The sequence below is a fragment of the Sus scrofa genome, chromosome 6 (assembly GCF_054392235.1).
Source record: "Sus scrofa isolate SSC_HxYL_T2T_F1_AM1 chromosome 6, Sscrofa_HxYL_maternal_Yorkshire_Landrace_v2.0, whole genome shotgun sequence".
Classification (NCBI taxonomy): domain Eukaryota; kingdom Metazoa; phylum Chordata; class Mammalia; order Artiodactyla; family Suidae; genus Sus; species Sus scrofa.
In genome coordinates this window covers 159,187,557-159,205,641 of record NC_139388.1, presented here as the reverse complement: position 1 = coordinate 159,205,641, position 18,085 = coordinate 159,187,557, and the positions used below count along the sequence as shown (strand labels likewise).

The 18,085-nt window shown below is 44.1% G+C and overlaps 1 protein-coding gene across 20 annotated transcripts in view; it reads right to left on the bottom strand.

Moving 5' to 3' along the window:
• Positions 1 to 18,085, bottom strand: part of DAB1 (DAB adaptor protein 1) — a 1,225,890-nt gene that overhangs the window by 602,253 nt on the left and 605,552 nt on the right. The gene's annotated exons all lie outside the window — the stretch shown is intronic.

Below are 18,085 nucleotides of genomic sequence, written 5' to 3'. Positions count from 1 at the left end.
GTGTGCCTTGTCTAAGTTACTGGCCTACATCATCACAGAATATGGTAATAATATGTTGTTTTTAGCCACTAAGTTTTGGGGTGGCTTGTTATGCTGCAGTAGATCCCTACAACACAACCAGCCTAATACACACTAGGGTCCATGCCTTTGCACAAATCCTGTTCCAACCTTGTTATGACCTGACAATGTCACGTCCTTAATGTTGGTAAGGAGCACAAGGCAGTGTAGCTGGCCTTTACCCATCCACTTTGCTATTTTTCACTTAACTTTGGAACCTCGCTTGGAATGTTCTGTCTACTGTATCTTGGTGCCTTGGACACATCTTTCCAAATAACTTGTGGTTACAAAAATCAAGACTAAAGACAATTCTTAAGATGAACTGCCGCGAAGAATATCAAACAGGCTAATGAACAGAGAGTTACCACAGAAAGCTGTAGCTAGAGTGGTCAGGGAGTGCTTCTCTGAGGTGGTGATGTCTGGGCAAAGACATGAAGGATGAGAAGGAGGCTATGCTTCCTGAGTTGAAATGATTTTTCTTTTCTCTGACCTCATACTGTCTTTCGTATGCCTAGTAGGACATTTGTCATAGCCAGCCTGTTTCCAGAGTTATCTGTTTCTATCTTCCCAGCAGGATTGTGAGGGTCTGGGGGGCAGGCTTTATCTTTTTTTACCCCCATATTCTTCTGTGATCTTGCATCTAACAGGTGTTCAGTAAATGAGTGCTAAATAAAACAAATCAAGTTGAGAGTGCATCAGAGGCCCTGCTTCACAGAGATATTTGCCCAGAAACTGTCAAGGCTGTTCATGGACCCACAGTTAACTGCACAGAAAAGGACCAAATGCATGGGCATCCTTCACAGCAATGTTTAAAGCATTAGCTCCATAGAGAAGAAGCTGTACAGGAGCCTGATTTCAAGTGGCGAGGCCTGCATAGACTTCACAGACACCTGTTCTTGATTCCAAGTTCAAGTTCCACTTTTTGCCATGGTGTGTTTGCTTGAGGAGTCATTTCAACGTTGTCCAAATCTGATAGGTTTCCTATGATCCTTACTAAGAAAATAATTTGGCTACTCGTTCATTTCCTTGTCCTTTCCTTGAAGTTTTTTGTTTTCTTATTCATAGTGTTACATCTCAGCCTCTTTATATATAACTTCTTTCTCCAATTAGTATCACTGTACACTGAGGCTTTCTTCTAAACACATAGAGTTTAATCCCTGGAGCAAAATCTTGATGGATGGCTGTGGTGCCATATTTATGATTTGCATTCTCATCTGAAGATCTGCAGTCAGCCATACCTTGTAGGCCAATATTTTTCATGATATACTGGTGAGTCATTAAATCAATTTAGTAGGTTATGACTAGAATATTATTTACATTAAATTGAATAACAGAAAAGATGATAGTATATCAAACTTAAAGGTATGCTTTTTCAAACCTTGTGTATTTGTGTGTGTGTGTGTGCGTGTGTGTTTGTACAGGGTCATAGTCAAAAAGGTTTATAAATTACTATTATGAACATTTCTCCAATAACATTGCCTGAGTCATCTTTTTTTTCTTTATGACATGCTCAGCTTTCACAGGAAAACATTAACTTTCTATGAGGCCCAGTGTGACTTAACATGGCCAAACTGAATTCTTCACCTTCTCCTTCAATACGTTCTTCCTTCTGCCTTCCCTGTTTTCAAGAGCTATCATCTATCCAGTTATGAAAATTAGATGTCACAATATCTTCTAAATTCAACCTCAAAAGCAAAACAAAAACATATCCCTTTTCATCAATCCAAAGCCCATACCTTGGCTCAGATTTTCATCATCTCTTGACGGATCATCACATTACCTTGCATTAGGTCTTCTTAGTTTGAGCTTAGCCCTGCCCAGTTAAAACTTCATTTATAGTGTCCAGTCTTACATTTAGGTCTTTAATCCATTTTGAGTATATTTTTGTGAATGGTGTCAGAGAGTGTTCTAATTTCATTTTTTGCATGTAGGTGTCCACTTCTCCCAGCACCACTAATTGAAGAGATTGTCTTTTCTCTGTTGTACATTCTTGCCCCCCTTGTCATAGATTAGTTGACCATAGGTGCATGGGGTTATTTCTGGGCTTTCTATCCTTTTCCATTGATCTATATTTCTGTGGAGAGAAGGGAACCCTCTTACACTGTTGGAGGGAATGTAAGTTTGTACAACCCCTGTGGAAAAGAGTATGGAAGTTCCTCCTAAAACTAAAGATAGAACTTCTATAAAATCCAGCAATCCCACTCCTGGGCGCTTATCCGGGGAAAACCATAATTTGAAAAGATACATGCATCCTATGTTCACTGCACCACTATTTTACAGTAGCCAAGACATGGAAGCAACCTAAATGTTCATCTACAGAGGAATGGATAAAGAAGATGTGGTACATATATGTAATGGAATATTACTCAGCCATCAGAAGAATGAAATAATGCCATTTTCAGCAACATGGATGGACTTAGAAATTATCATACTAAGTGAAGTTAGTGAAAGACAAACATTATATATCACTGAGATGTGGAATCAAAAAAAATGAAAAGGATACAAATAAACTTATTTGCAGAACAGAAACAGACTCACAGACTTTGAAAAATGTATGGTTACCAAAGGACACAGTGGTAGGGGGAGGGATGGACTGGGGCTCTGGGACTGGCCTGTGCTCACTGAGGGTGTGGCATGATTGGCCAATGGGGACCTACTGTACAGCACAGGGAATCCTACCCAATAGTCTGTGATAACCTGTGTGGGAAAAGAATCTCAAAGAGAATGGATGTGTATCTGTGGATAACTGCATCACTTTGTTGTACAGTAGAAATGATCAACTTATTTAAATAAAACTTCAAAAATTATTAAAAAACCCTAAAAACTTCATTTAGCTCCTTGAATGAACCTTATCTATGTCAACATTTAGTTGAACCATACACATCTATTTCCTCTTCTTCCAACGATGTCATTAAAATTAAAGAGTAACCAAAAAGGGGGAGGGTGTTGATAAACAATAAATGAGACCTGAAGCACATAAGTAAATTTAAGCAAGCCAGAGAGCGGCTGGATGATAGCTCCCCAACCCAGCAGTCCAGTTATAACCGAGGGAGTAGATTCAGCTGGCAAGGATGCTCATCAGCCAGGCAGAACCATGGACAGTTCAGGATTCAGGCTTATCATGGAGGACAGAGGACAAAAGGAAAATCGCTGAAGCTAACACCTTTGCTTTTTTCTCTTCTCCTAGATGCAGCAATATTAATACCCTGATGCTCAGGGGAAAGTCTCTACATTCTAGACCCTCTCTACTGAGAAATGAATGAAAAAAAGCATTTGTGTGTATTTATATATACATATATATATAGGACATAAAGAATAGAAATTAGTTCCCATCATGGTGCAGTGGAAACGAATCTGACTAGGAACCATAAGGTTGCGGGGTCGATCCCTGGCCTCGCTCAGTGGGTTAAGGATCTGATGTTGCCGTGAGCTGTGGTGTAGGTTGCAGATGCGGCTCGGTCTGGCGTTGCTGTGGCTCTGGTGTAGGCCGGCAGCAGCAGCTCCAACTAGACCCCTAGCTTGGGAACCTCCATATGCTGCAGGTGTGGCCCTAAAAAGACAAAAGACCCCCCTCCAAAAAAAGAATATAAATGATTTCTATGAAATAAATTAAAAAATTTTAAATATATAATTTATATACATATTATACATGTATATATTATATAATTATATATAAAATATATGATTTATATACAATTATATATATGTATATTATATATATATATATGTTTTCTTTTTAGGGCTGCATCTGTGGCATATGGAAGCTTCTGGGCTAGGGATTGAATCACAGCTGCAGCTGCTGGCCTACACCACAGCCACAGCCATGCAGGATCTGAGCTGTGTCTGTGACCTACGCCACAGCTCATGGCAAGGCAGATCCTTTAACCCACTGGGCAAAGCCATGGATCAAACTCCTTATGATTACTAGTTGGGTTCATTACCACTGAGCCACAGTGGGAACTCCTATATTTTAAATTTATTTCATTTATACTTATAATTTAAGTCTCTGGTTAAATTCCTTCATCTGAAAAATAAGGTCACCTCTAACTCTGACAATCTATGATTTTCTCTCCTCTGTGCAAATTTACCTCTATTCTCTGATCATTAAACCAACCTGCTGAACAGATTTTTTTTTTTTAATATAAAAAAGTGTATGCATTGCCCCCATGGGCTTGGGCTTCATTACTAGTAGAATCCTGAAGGAATTTCCAGTAAAGCATTTGAATTCTCAAATCTAAGGGCTTGGTGAGACATGAGAGAAGACGTATAATAAACGAGTCATTCTCCTCTCACAGTAATAATGCCATTAACCTAACCAGTATTTATTAAATGCTTGTGATATACCAGGTGTTTGGTTAAATACTTACAGACATGGTCACACGTGGTATTCAAACAATTTATCAAAGTGGACATTATTGTTTCCATTACACAGAAGGGGAAAACTAAGGCTCAGTGAAGGTAAGCAACCTCACAATGTCACAGAACGAAGAGAGTTCCAAAGTCAAGTTCCTCTGTCAAGACTCCTGCCTCAAAACATATTCTCTTAATGTTACCCTGCATCGCTACCTAGTGGCTGAGCTCTTCTATCAATTTCAAATCACTTCCCCTGTGCCTCACTTTCCTCATCTGTCAAATGGGAGAAATCCCTTTTGTGGCCCCTATCAGATACTGAACTTCATTCTGCCTTGATAAAAGGGTGTCATAAAAAATGCAAGTTGTAAATATAAATTGTAATTTGAAGGCTTTTGAGTACACGGTTCAACAAAGCCTAACTCCCGTTGACCTTACACCAAGCCTCTTGTTCTCTGCTGATGGGAGCCTGTAGGCATTTTATGCGTAGTCCCTGGGACTAGAGGCTGAAAGCTTATGAAACAATAAATACACTTTAAAAGCAAAGGTAACAGTTCATTAGAAAATGTCCCTTCATGCATTTCCCTTTTCTTGCCCTTGGACTACAGAAATGGATTCTGGTTTCCTCCTCTGGACATTCAGGATAGTCACTGAGTTTTCTGTGACTATTAAACACCAAAATTCTACGGCAGAAGAAATGCAAAGTGCTATTTTAACAAGTAACACATTTGGCAAAAGTTTCATCATTATGTCAAAAAATAAACTTAGTAACATAGCCCCACCATTTTTTTTACACTCCAGATGTTAAAACATCTTGTTTAGTCACTTCTGCATATATCTCAAACTGAAAATCTGTTTGTTTGAAACAGAAGTCTTGTTGTACTTTAAAAATAACGTAGTCTGGACAAATAGAATTCTTCTGGACAGGAGCAAAATTGGCACTATTTGCACATGGCTGCAGGAATGAGATCCCCACTGGGGCATTGCTGGGGGCTGATAAGCTCCCCTGGGAGGGGTTCCCTGTGTGTCCTCAGCTCCTGATTCTCAGAGCTCTTTACCGACTCACAGCACTTTGTCGCCCTTGACCTGCCCTCCCTCTTGGACCCGAGCACCTGAACTTGTAAGCTTGCCAGTTATCTTCTCATTCTAAGCCCACAGTCAAACTTAAAAGACACTCCTGTTCACTTCCCATTGTTTTAAGCCACAGAGTTTGTGCTGCTTTGTTACAGTGGCTCCAGGAAACTAACCTTCCTCCACCTTCCACTAGAATGTAAATTTTATGACAACAGGGATTAGGGACTAGCAGGGTGCTTAGAAGGCATTCTAAACCTGTAGAATCAATGAGCACAAACTTCAAGGATCTGTTCATCTGTGTCTCCCACACCAGGCTGAGAGGGGCTTGAGGGCAGGGACCCTATGTTATTGCTATCTGCACACCCAATGCCACGCCTGCCTGTCACATAGCAGTCAACACAACTCAACAAACGGGAGGAAGTAACAGTGCCTTGGTCAAGATGAATGACCTGGAAAGAGCTGACACAGGGATAGTCAAATGTTTCCCAGGTACACAGTCTTTTCAGTGAAAAGTGGACTGTGTGCAGTTGAATACAGCAGGAGGTGAGATGTCTTGGTTTCCGTATCTAACTGAAAGCTCCCAGCATGCAGCTAAGCATGAAGAAGTCCAGGTGTGACGGAAGAGAAGCTCAAAGACACATGCATGTTTTATTCTCATTCCATTGCAGGACTGTGTCTCTGAGGATAAGATCCCACGCATCCTGATGCTCTGAAAACCCCTACCCATGAGGCACTGGCAGCCGGGAGAGGGCATGAGGTCTTGAGCCTCCCTCAGCTGCAGCCCCGGGACCCCAGGCTCTGCCGGATATGCGGGCCCCGTGTGCAGAAGTGCTTCCCATAAGGCAGTTTGGCTTCTGCACTCCACGGATTAGCCAGGGCCGATTAAGTAACCAATTTATGTTCTCAGAGCTGTTTAAATGCACGCTGTGTCTGCATGATGGATGGCTATGGCCTCCTCTGAATCATCCCTCCTTCCCTGGGGTTTTATTTTTTTCTCCCTCAAAAATAAATATAAAAAGGAGTCTAAAAAATACTGCAAGGGAAATAGGAAATTCACATTTTTTTTTTTTTTCTCAGCAAATTCTAATGAAGTCTTCTAACCCAGATGGCATGAATAATTCTACCTCTGTGTGAGGGCTGACAGAGATGTGGGTCAGAGGCCCAGTGGAAGGCAGGGTGGCAGAACAGAATGCACACGGGCCTTGGAGCCACGGCCTGGGTCCAGATTCCAGATGGGCAGCTATGAGTGTTGTGGTCTCAGGCAAGTCGCCTCGCCGCTCTGTTCTTTGATGTTGAAAAATGAGGCTAGACTGTTTAGCTTTCAGGTTGATGTGAAGTTTAGAAGTAGGTATATAAATACCTGCACATGAGTAGCTCTGACTCAGAGTCACCAGCTCAGATTTCCGCAGGGGCCTGGCAGGTAGCATAAAGGCCAGGCACTGGCCAGGTGGGACCTGTAATGACTTGGCAAGCGCTCGCCCATCTAAAGGGGCAGATGCTTCAGAGCTACATCCAGCTGGGGGTGATCGTGTGGAAACAAGGGCGCCGTGCCAGAGCTTCCCACTTTTCAAGAGAAGCAAGGATTACGTTTTTTTCGAAATGTGAAATCCCGTAAGATTTAGCTGTTGACAACAAATTCAAAAATTTTTTTTTTTTTTTAAAAAGTGCTGATTAGGTCAAAGATAACATCTATGAATAGAATTTGGCTCCAGGTCTATTAGTTAGTGGTTTGTGCTCTAAAGAAATGGTGATGATTATTGTAAATGTGGGGAAGATTTAACAATAGAAAATGTCATACAGTCTTCAAGAAAAGCTTTTGGGTGGAAGCATCATTTTTTAAAAAACATTTTCTTGAAGTGTAGTTGGCTAACGATGTTGTGATAATTTCTGCTGTACAACAAATCAGTTCAGTTATACATATACACACATTCATTCTTTTCCCATAGAGATTATCACAGTATATTGGGTAGAGTTCCCTGTGCTACATAGCAGGTCCCTGTTGGCCAAACACTCCATACACCACTGTGTGCATATGTCAGTTCCAAACCCGCAGTCCATCCCCCTCCACCTATCCCCTTTGGTAACCCTAAGTTCATTTTCAAAGTCTGAGAGTCTGTTTCTGTTCTGTAAATAAGTGGTTGAAGCATCATTTATTAATACTGGGCTATGATGAAAGTTTTGCTGCCTTGTGGTGAAACAAAAGAAAAAAATGAGCTTACCTCACCCCTCTACCAAAAGTAAATTTAATCCATTTAAAATGTTTTTAAAGATATGTTTTTGTATGTGTGGTAAAGTCTTCTTTCTTTGTAAGATGATGATAATGGTAGGTAATAAGTTTAAGTTGTTTTTCATGTCCTCAGGAAAAATTATATGTTGACCACACACTTTTGTACTCCTTCCCTTTTTAAATTTAGTCTTACTGTGGTTTTTTTTTTTGTTTGTTTTTTGTTTTTTGTTTTTGTTTTTGTTTTTGTTTTAAAGCTACTAGGGCCAGCAACCACTGGTTTGGGCATTTCTGCTAATGTGAATTTTGTTACATGAGCTGTGTCCACCCTGGGTGTAGGAAAGGCTGTTGATTGGCCCTCATTATCCATATCCTCTTCCTCCTTAGTAAGAGAATATTCTACTGGGCATGTGACCACCGCAGATGAAGACCGCATTTTACAGCCTTCTTGCAGCAATGATGTCATATGGCTAAGTTCTGGCCAATAGTTAGCATGAGCATATTGTAATAGTTTCTCGAAACTTTCTGCAAAAAGTATCCAGCGTTCACCCATTGCTGTTTCTTCCCATCTTTCTCCATGATGCTACCTGGAATGCAGGTGGAGTGGCTGGACAGCCATCTTGGATAGCAGAGCTTCCAGGATGCCGGAAGGAACTGGATCCCTGAGGATTTCCCAGGATAAAACTGCCAAACTGGCCCCCTGGATGGTTGATGTCTGACTCGTCTATGAAAGAGAAACCTTCTTCTCTTTTGTTTAAACCATTATTATGGTGGGTCTCTGTCGCTTGCAGCTGTGCTTCATCCTTACTGATGCACAGGGGGGGATGTTTCCAACTGGGTGCCACCGTTTGTACCAAATACTTGTTTTTGATTCATTTCTCACGTTAAGCAGTAAGAGAGAGTTAAAAACTGAGTCAAGGAAAATATTGTTCTTTGGGGACCTTCTTGGGTTTAACAATAATTTCCAAACAGTTCTTAGTGATACTGCACACATACTTTGCCAGTCTTAACAATTGAAAAGCATCTAAGTGATAAGCCATAATGGGAACTATAAGAGTGCACATATAATTGAATAACTGTATAGCACAAATGAAAATCAACTATACTTCAATAATGTTTTAAAGGGAAAAAAAGTATTTAAGAGGTCTACAATGGATGACAATGACTTGAGGTCATATACAATGCTACTAAAAGCAGGTAGAGGCACCCCCAACAGCTGGCCACGAATGGACCTATACCGAGACTGTAAGAATTTAGCAGTCATCTCTAACAACCCAAATGACTTGAGGTGGCAAATCATGTTCCTACAGGCAATTCACAATAAAATTCTAGTATCACTGCTGATTTTTTTGGCTACATCCATGGCGTGGGGAAATTCCTGAACCAGGGATTGAACCCAAGCTGCAGCAGTAACCAGAGCCACAGCAGAGACAACACCAGACCCTTAACTTGTGAGCTGCAAGGGAACTCCTCCATCACTGCAGACTTTTCAGAGCAGCTCTAAGTACTGAAATGGTACCATAAATAGCCACAGGTGATCTGTAATGTTACTTATTACTCTCTACAAGTAACTATGGAAAATGGAGTGTGAGTTTCTTGAGGGAAGGCGCTGCGGCTTTTCTTGCTTTATCCCAGGTCCCTTCTCAGTGTTTTTGTACCACCCTCTCGCTTGCTCACTCACTAGTCCCTGGACAGCCTGACACTTCCCCTGATCCTCAGTTATGTCAAGCTCATTCCTGCCTCTGGACTATTACACTTGTTCTTTCTTCGGTCAGGAGGGCTCCTTTCTCACCTCTTCTTCAGGATGATTCTTTTTCACAGTTCAGCTCTCAGCTCAAATGCTACCTCCTCACAGAAACCTTTCCTTGACCCATGAGTTTTGAGTCTTTGCCCCAACCACTCTCAATGGCACTTAATGACACCAGAAATTATTTATTAGTTCTCCGTACATTGATAGCCTTTATTCTGCTTAGAATAAGGGCAGGGACCTTGTCAGTTTTGTTCACCTGGTTTCTCCACAGTGTGGTCTGGCACAGAGTAGGCACACAATAGATTATTGAATGAATGACTATTGAACACAGCGTGATTATCGTAGGCAATCTGTGAGATGCTACAAGAAATCTGTAATGTTTTAGAAATACTTATAGGAGATCCCTGATGGCAGCACAGGTCTTATAGATAATCTATGAGCTCTAACAGGTCATCTGCTCTGAGACCACAAAGCCTTCCAGATTGTTTTTAAAGGGACAAAACCCCCATATGCCATCTCTGATGGACCTACCATTACAGATGTTATGAATGGAGGCTACAGGTTACTTAGAATTGCTTGGTAGAGAAGAAAGGAAAGGTATCTTGCAGGCTTCTACAGAAGGAGAAGCATGAAGAAATGCATGACAGCACAAGAAGGGCCTGAATCCTTGTCACGCAGGCATGGGCAGGGCTGGAATATCAGCTGTGCCCTGAGCAGAGCATGGCAGTTGAATAGAGTTGGTTATAGGATCAAGCCATGGAAGATGCTGGTAGTGTGGAAAGGGGTTTTGACTTCAGCTCCTCTCCCTGGGCATCGATTTCTCACCTGCAAAAGGAGCTGGCTGTGCTATATTAAGGATGCTAACTAGCCAGCGGGCCATTATGCTCTCATTCTGTGCCAGCAGTGGGTGTTCTTGGTGCCCTGCCCAGACCCCCTTCACTGGGCTGATGCACCCACTTCCCAGCTGCTGTGGTGTTGGCTGCTAATGACTCACAGCTGCTCCCTTCTCCCCAGAATAGCTGTATGCTGAGGAGAGCCACTGGGCTGGAGGGTGTGTGCCATCACTGCCCCCACTGGCCACAGCCATTGCCTGACCACCAGCATACAAAAGGTCAGTCCCCTGGCTGCGATTCATGTCCAGTGAGCAGGCTAGTCCTCAGCTGAGCCCACATCCTTGCCTACCTGTCTCCCCCTGCTCCAGCCTGGTTTCCTTTCCCAGCTTCTCCTGAGAGCCGTCTCTCAATCCATCACTTCCCCAAGAATCCCTCTCCAAGCTTGACATCCAAGAAATCCACAGCACTGAAGTAGTAACATTCTAGAAGATACACTCCACTGAACTGATCACAATGTCCTTACTCTTTAAACTCAGATTCAGTCTTAAAATATCACCAGGACAGTTTAAGCAACGGTTCCAACCCACTGCTATCGGTATTGGAGAGAAAACTGTGTGCCCACCCTGACCTTCAGTATTGCTGAGGGCCTCTCCTTTGGGGACACTTTATAAAATGACACTGTTTAGGAGATTTGAATTTGTGCTGTGACTTAAAGTAGCGAAGCAGAGAGTCAGAGGTACTTATATCGAGACATTTCCAAGTCTGGTTTTCCCAAGACTCGCCTTCTGTGCTCCATTCATGCAGGTCCCCTGCCATGAAAGAGACCAGGTATCAGATTCCATTCTCCCAACACAAAACTGGGCACAGGACATGCTCTCTGAACACCTGGAGATTTCCACATTAACCTAACTTCTCATTTTACCTAGAAAGGCACTTCCTGCTGATTAGACGCAAAGTGGATAGGAGTGTGGTGTGGACAGCTGAGATGCTGAGAGGACCAATGAAGGATTGTTCCACGGGAACAGAAGACCCCAAGGAAGAGATCTTCTTCCTCAGGAAAAGGGTAGATAAAACCCACCACCCTGCAAAGCTCACTGAAATGGGAACGAGTACCACGCCAAAGAAGGGGAAGACTGGCTGGGAAATGTTTCCGTAAAAGAGGAGGTGGCTATGGACCCCCTGTGGCTTCTGGTACTTTGCTTTCCCCCATGAGAAGACCTGGTGTCTAGAGCACTGGGGGAGCTTGGATGGTGCTGGGTTCTGTGATGGGACCAAGTGATGGAGATGGCAGAGATGCCGTTGCAGAGGAGAGTCTCAGGCAGCCTTTCTTAAAGTATACCATCTGGAGTTACTGTTTGGTAGGATATTAACAGCTATTACAATAATAATGGCATTATTATTATTACTATTACTCTTTTGCTTTTTAGGGTCTCACCTGCAGCATATGGAAGTTTCCAGGCTAAGGGTTGAATCAGAGCTGCAGCTGCCAGCTTACACCCCAGCCACAGCAACGCTGGATCCGAGCCACATCTGCAGTCTACACTGCAGCTCAGGGCAACGCCAGATCCTTAACCCACTGAGTGAGACCAGGGATCGAACCCGCGTCCTTATGGATACTAGTCGGATTCATTTTTGCTGAGTCACAGTGGGAATTCCAGCCTTATTATTTTTAATTGTGGGATATATACATGTACATAAATGTGTGTGTGTGCACATTTGTGTGTGTGTTTTAAACTGGAGGGGCAGTTGAGCAGAGTGATAAGAGTTTAGATTTTGGAGGCAGACTGCGGTCCAATCCCTGTTCTACAAAACCGTGTGACCTTGAGCAAAAGACGTAACTACTCTGTGCCATGGTTTCATCATCTTTTAAAGCAAGAGAAACAATAATACTTCCCCTTCCGGAGTTGTTATGAGAACTAAATGAGTCAGCCTTTATAAAGCACACCTAGAGTGTGCTGTGTGTTTGCTAAATAAATAACGGGCTCATCTCGTTAAACGTAAGTGAGAAATAAAACGGGTTAAGTTGATTTATTTAATGCAAGTCTCCTCAGCACCTAAAGTGTTACTATTCCTTAGGACAGGAGTATAATGTCTAGCAGTTCCAGAGACTTATTTTTTTTTTTTTCATGGAGCAGGACAAGCATCTATGTGACACTGAGCAACACACCGGTTGAAAGGGGGAGGCCTGGAGTTCCCGTTGTGGCGCAGTGGTTAACGAATCCGACTAGGAACCATGAGGTTGCGGGTTGGGTCCCTGCCCTTGCTCAGTGGGTTAAGGATCCGGCGTTGCTGTGAGCTGTGGTGTAGGTCTCAGACGCGGCTCGGATCCCTCGTTGCTGTGGGTCTGGCGTAGGCGTAGGCCGGTGGCTACAGCTCCGATTCGACCCCTAGCCTGGGAACCTCCATATGCTGCGGGAGCGGCCCAAGAAATAGCAAAAAGACAAAAAAAAAAAAAAAAAAAAAAAAAAAAAGAAAGGGGGAGGCCTATGAAGTGAGAAATAAAGGGATTGAACCTGCTTTTACTGAGTACCTGGTATGCGCAGTGCTGTGCTGGAAACATCACTGACTTTATCCCCTTTCATCTGAGTACAACCCCGAGAGGCTATTAACCCCTCCCCTTTTATGGATAAATAATCAGAACTTCAGAGAGATGGGGTAACCTGGCCAAAGCCTGGCATTTCAGGGCCAAGAGGGCTAACCCTGGGTTTCACAGACTGCCATGCTTCCTCCTTGGAGAATGGAAGTAAAGGAGCCTTTCAAGGAGGGAGGGCCCCAGAACTGGGGCCAGAGCAGCCTGGGCTGCATGGCTTGAGAATTAGTAAGCTCTACCCTGAGAGAGAACAGGGGAACAAGCCTGCCAGACATCAGCAGCAGCAGCAGCTAGGGAGGACCACCCGGGCGATGGGGACCGTGGCTGGACAGCTGGACAGATCCCAGAACCCTTGCATGCCCTTCACTGGTTGCTTTGTTACTATCTATCTGCCTCGAAGGGGGCCCAGTGGTCATTGCCTTAAAGGAAGGTGTGCGGACTTGTCTTCCAGGTGATCAGTAAAGGGGATGCAGGGCACTCTCTGTCCTGTGTCAGGTGAGGGAGGGTGAGAGCCAGCCAGGGTGCAGTCTTAGAACAGAGGTGCCAGGTCCGGGAAGGCGCTTGGGCTTTTCACACAAGTCCCTGCAGTTCTCCAAGGGATGGAGAGTGGGCACATCGCCGTCCCAGTCCGTCCTCTTATGCAGATAGGCATGCAGTGAGGAGGGGCAGATCTCTTCACTGACTGACATTTATAGGATGGAACAAGAAAGACAGGCCCCTACCCTCCAGACTTGTTTCCCGGACTGCAAAGAATATGCTAGTTTGGTATGAGGTTAATATTCCAAAAATGCTCATTTTGCAAATGGCTGATGTCGTGAATCAGGCTTTTCATATATACACAGAAAAAAAGAGTATGTCCCATTAGGGGACAGGTGCCCAAATACCTCGCTTAGCAGAACCAGGTAGTGAAAGTGAGGCGAAGGGGTTGGATTAAAAGGGCTTTGAGCCACGATGAGCTTTTATACACGTTGTGAAGCAGGTGAGGTTTATTAGCGCTTATCCCTTCCTCCTTACCCCTCACCCCACAAGCCTACACTCATCTTTGCTTTTGGAAGCTCCCTTCTCTCCTGGAATTTCTTTCTTTTTTTTTTTTTTTTTTTTTTTTTTTTGTCTTTTGTCTTTTTTTGTCTTTTTGTTGTTGTTGTTGCTATTTCTTGGGCCACTCCCGCGGCATATGGAGGTTCCCAGGCTAGGGGTCCAATCGGAGCTGTAGCCACCGGCCTACGCCAGAGCCACAGCAATGCGGGATCCGAGCCGCGTCTGCAACCTACACCACAGCTCACGGCAACGCCGGATCGTTAACCCACTGAGCAAGGGCAGGGACCGAACCCGCAACCTCATGGTTCCTAGTCGGATTCGTTAACCACTGTGCCACGACGGGAACTCCTCTCCTGGAATTTCTTATGGAGAGGTCTAGAAGAGGATTGGGGTCAGGTGGGCCTGGAGCAAGATCCAAGTTCTGCCACAAGCAGAGTAGTCTTGTGACATCCTCTGACCCACATCCTGGTTCCCTTATCTGTAAAACAGAGCTAAGGATACAGTTTTCATAGACGTGTCCTGGCAGTGAAATGCTGGACCTCATGCCCACACCTGCCCCAGGTGAGGCCTGTGGACACTCCACAGGTGAGCCCCTCTCCTGCCTCCCCCTCACTCCAGGCAGCGGGGGAGGGTAAAGGGACCCATCTGAGGGGACAGGGCCAGACAGGAGCAGGAGGGGGATGTAGCAGCTGCACTGCTGCAGGCTCTGGGTCTAGAAACAGGGAGGGGGCAGCCCGGCAGACACACCTGCTGCTCAAAGTTATCGGCAACAGAAGGCAGGGCTTTGTGTGCATTGCCTTCTGCTCCAGTCTCTTCCTCGCTGACAAGACAATGCGCAGACTGTCCTAGTTTCTCACACCCATCTTCTGTCTGGGGTTCAAAGGCTTGGTCGTGTGTGTGAGAGGGGTGGGGACAGAGAGCGAGAGAGAGAGAGTGAGCCTGTGTGTGTGGGAGAAATTGAGAGAGAAGGGAGGGAGGGAGAGAGAGAGAGAGAGGGAAAAGGAGCTTGTGTGTGTAAAAAAGAGAGTAAACTTATGTGCCTGTGAAAGAGACTGGGTGTGTGTGTGCGTCTTAAGATGGGTTGGCGTGAAAAAGATAAAAGGTCTTTCTTTCACTCAATAATTTTATTGCTCTTGTTAGGGAATGACAAGCTAGAGGTCTCTGAGGAATGCTCCCTACCCCAACCATTGCTTTTAAAATTTCAGACCAAGCGTGGGGCTCACCCAGGAGTTCCAATTTCTGCTAAGGTGGGAGGCTCCTTACCTCTGGTTTGGAAAAAAGGAGGGTAACTCTGCCAGACATTTTTATCTAGTAAATCCTGCCACTGCAGACCTTGACAAGGCCACTCATAGAACTTAGGGTCTAGGCAAAGGCAAGGGCATTGGGCAAAGATGTGGGTTTGAACCCCAGCTGCACTATTAGATGGGTGTCTGTGGATGAGACACTAAACTTGGGTGAGCTTGTGTTTTTCTTTCATGTGTCAAGTGGGGAAATAATAATACTAACTTCATGATAACATGGGAAATGTTTTCTTTGCTAAGTATTTCTCACATATTATTTAATTTATTCCTTACAACAAATCTGTGTAGTAGCTACTGTTCTCCTCTGTCTTATGGCCCAGGGAATGAGACTCAGAGAGGTTATGTAACTTGGCCAAGATTACACAGCTAAAGTCAGGTAGATTCTGGACTTCAATGAGGGCTATCAAATTCCAAAGCCAATGTTCTTAAGCACTGCACTGCTCCGTCACTGCCCTTATGTAATTTTATGGTGACCAGATGACATTTCCTCTGTGGGGTGGATAACAAAATGCCTAGCAAGAACACAGATGATGCTGATAGGTGTACTTCCTATCCACCTTTCTTGGGGCTGTTAGAAGTTTCCACCTGGTGTGAAAACACAGAATGACTCACTTTCAGCAACATAGGGCCCAGAACAGCAGCACACAGGGGCTGAACTAGTGACTGTTGTCATTCTGGGAGGACCCGACTAGGGGACCTCCTGGTCTCAGGGCACAGGGATTACTCAAGGTTGTCCTAAAGCCACTCAGGGTTTGGGCTGCCAGGATTTTGAAATTAACCCTTCTTGTCTCCATGTCTGAATAAGTGAGGTTTTTCAATAATAAGGCAGGGGGTGATTTATGTAAGGGCCATTTGTCTTCATAATAAATTTATTAAACGATCATGGCTGCTTTTTTTTTCCCTTTGTATTTGTCATCGGTGGCATGGTAATTGGTGTTTGAAGCCCGTGCTGGCATGTCATCAAAGGAGCCTGCTGTTCTGATCAAAGGCGGCCGGCTTGGCAGCAGGGAGCAGGAAGGCACTTCCCTGGAAGGGGTGGCCTAAAGCTTGGGGTCCCAGATTAACTCATATCACCACCCCCCCTGCGCCCCCCACCCCCAGCCTCTTCAGCACCAAGGCATGCAGGTCTCTCTCAAAACCATTCATCTCCTTCAATACGCTCAGGTTAAGTCCACACGCCAGGGTGGTGGGCTAGCCCTTCACTACAGCATGTTAATTACCGTCGCCTCCAATGGCAATTAATAACAATTAAGGGTCTTGTAATAACATGAGCACTGTGTGTAGCTACTTTAGAAGCTGCAGGAAGGTAGAATGGATGGTTCTGGAATATGCAAGTTGGGAGGATCCACGATATTATCTTAAGAGTATGGAAGATGCTGCCAGGCTCTGTAAACTTAGCAGCACCTGTTATGGGCCATGTCCCTTCCTGTCCCTCGAGGCTGGGGTAAGGAGTAACACAGGGGACTAGACAGCCTAGACTAGGCAGGCTTATTTGGCCAGGGAGGTGTTTCTAAAAAGTCAGAATGCCCTTAGGGTGGACCTGCATTCTCCCAGTTCCAGCCTGTTTCCGAGACCTGTCTTATTAGACCTGCCTGTGCCCTGAAGTCAAATCAAACTCTGCTCTAGGGTGAAAAGGAGCCTGGGAGGGGTCTGAGGCAGCCATCGTCTCTCCAGGTCTGTTGTAAGGAGAAAGTGAAAGAATTTCTGTTATGCACTCAAAACAAAAAACAGAAAACAAACAAAAAACAAAACACTGTCTGGCACATAACAAGCACTCAACAGAGTTCTGCATTAGAAACAGTTACAAAGACACAACGGTTCTCTTCCCTAGTGAGGCAGGCTCTGGAGATGTTGAGATTTCACACCTCATTATGGAGTCTGGATAACTAGAGAGACAATGGGGACCCCCGCCAAGCTGCATGACCTCTGGGGAGCTCAGTTTCCTCAACTCAGGTCGAAGGGGATAAACATCCAAATATTCCTATCGCACAGGTGTGTGGTCAGAGCTAAATGGGAGGCTACATCAAATAAATGGCAGTGCCTTTCTTTTTCCTCCTTTCTTTTCCGTATTTAAGCCTAGAGGCCAATGGGTCAATCCGTCTGCCCCTAGGTTAACAGAAATGCAGGTAGTAAGCCTTTACCAAATCGGGAAGAGCATTTTCGTTCGTGGGCTTTTGGTGGCAGATGGTCCTAGACTGCTTACCAGCGAGTTGACTTTTCCTCGTGGCTTAAATTCTTGTATTCTGGTTGCTACATGGATGGAAAGGAAATAATGAAAGGAACAAGAGGTAGTTGGGGATACTCAGTGAGGCAGGGCTGACAAGCTCTAAGAAGTGTTCTCTGCGTAGCAGTGGTTAAGATGCCTGTACCCAGCTTGAAGTGGAGAGCTCGGCTTTTCATTCAAGGGCATCCTTAAGTGTATAAGGATCCTTGCTTCCCTTTGGTGAATTTGAGTTTGAAATGCTAATTTTTACGCACTTCTTTTCAACCAAAACTTTACAAAAATGGCATTACGTACTTAAACATGTTGTCATTTTCTGAAATCGAGATGGGCTCTACAAAACCGCGTCAACAAAAACATACACATTTCCAACCAAAAAAACCCTCTTAAAATTGGAGCTAAGTTAACCAAGATACATCCCTCTAAAACTTACTTGAGAATTTTCATACAGATACTGGCAGGAACTATGCTCTGAAATAAAATAATTGTGCTAAAGCAGCAAATGCTTGCTCTCTTTAATGAATTGCCAGTTTTCTAAGGTTAAATGCATTGTTTATAGTGTTTTCTTTCTTTCTTTTTTTTTTTTTAGAAGATGTTTCTCTTTATCTTGGGAAATTGCAGTGATGGTGAAAATCTAAATATAATTT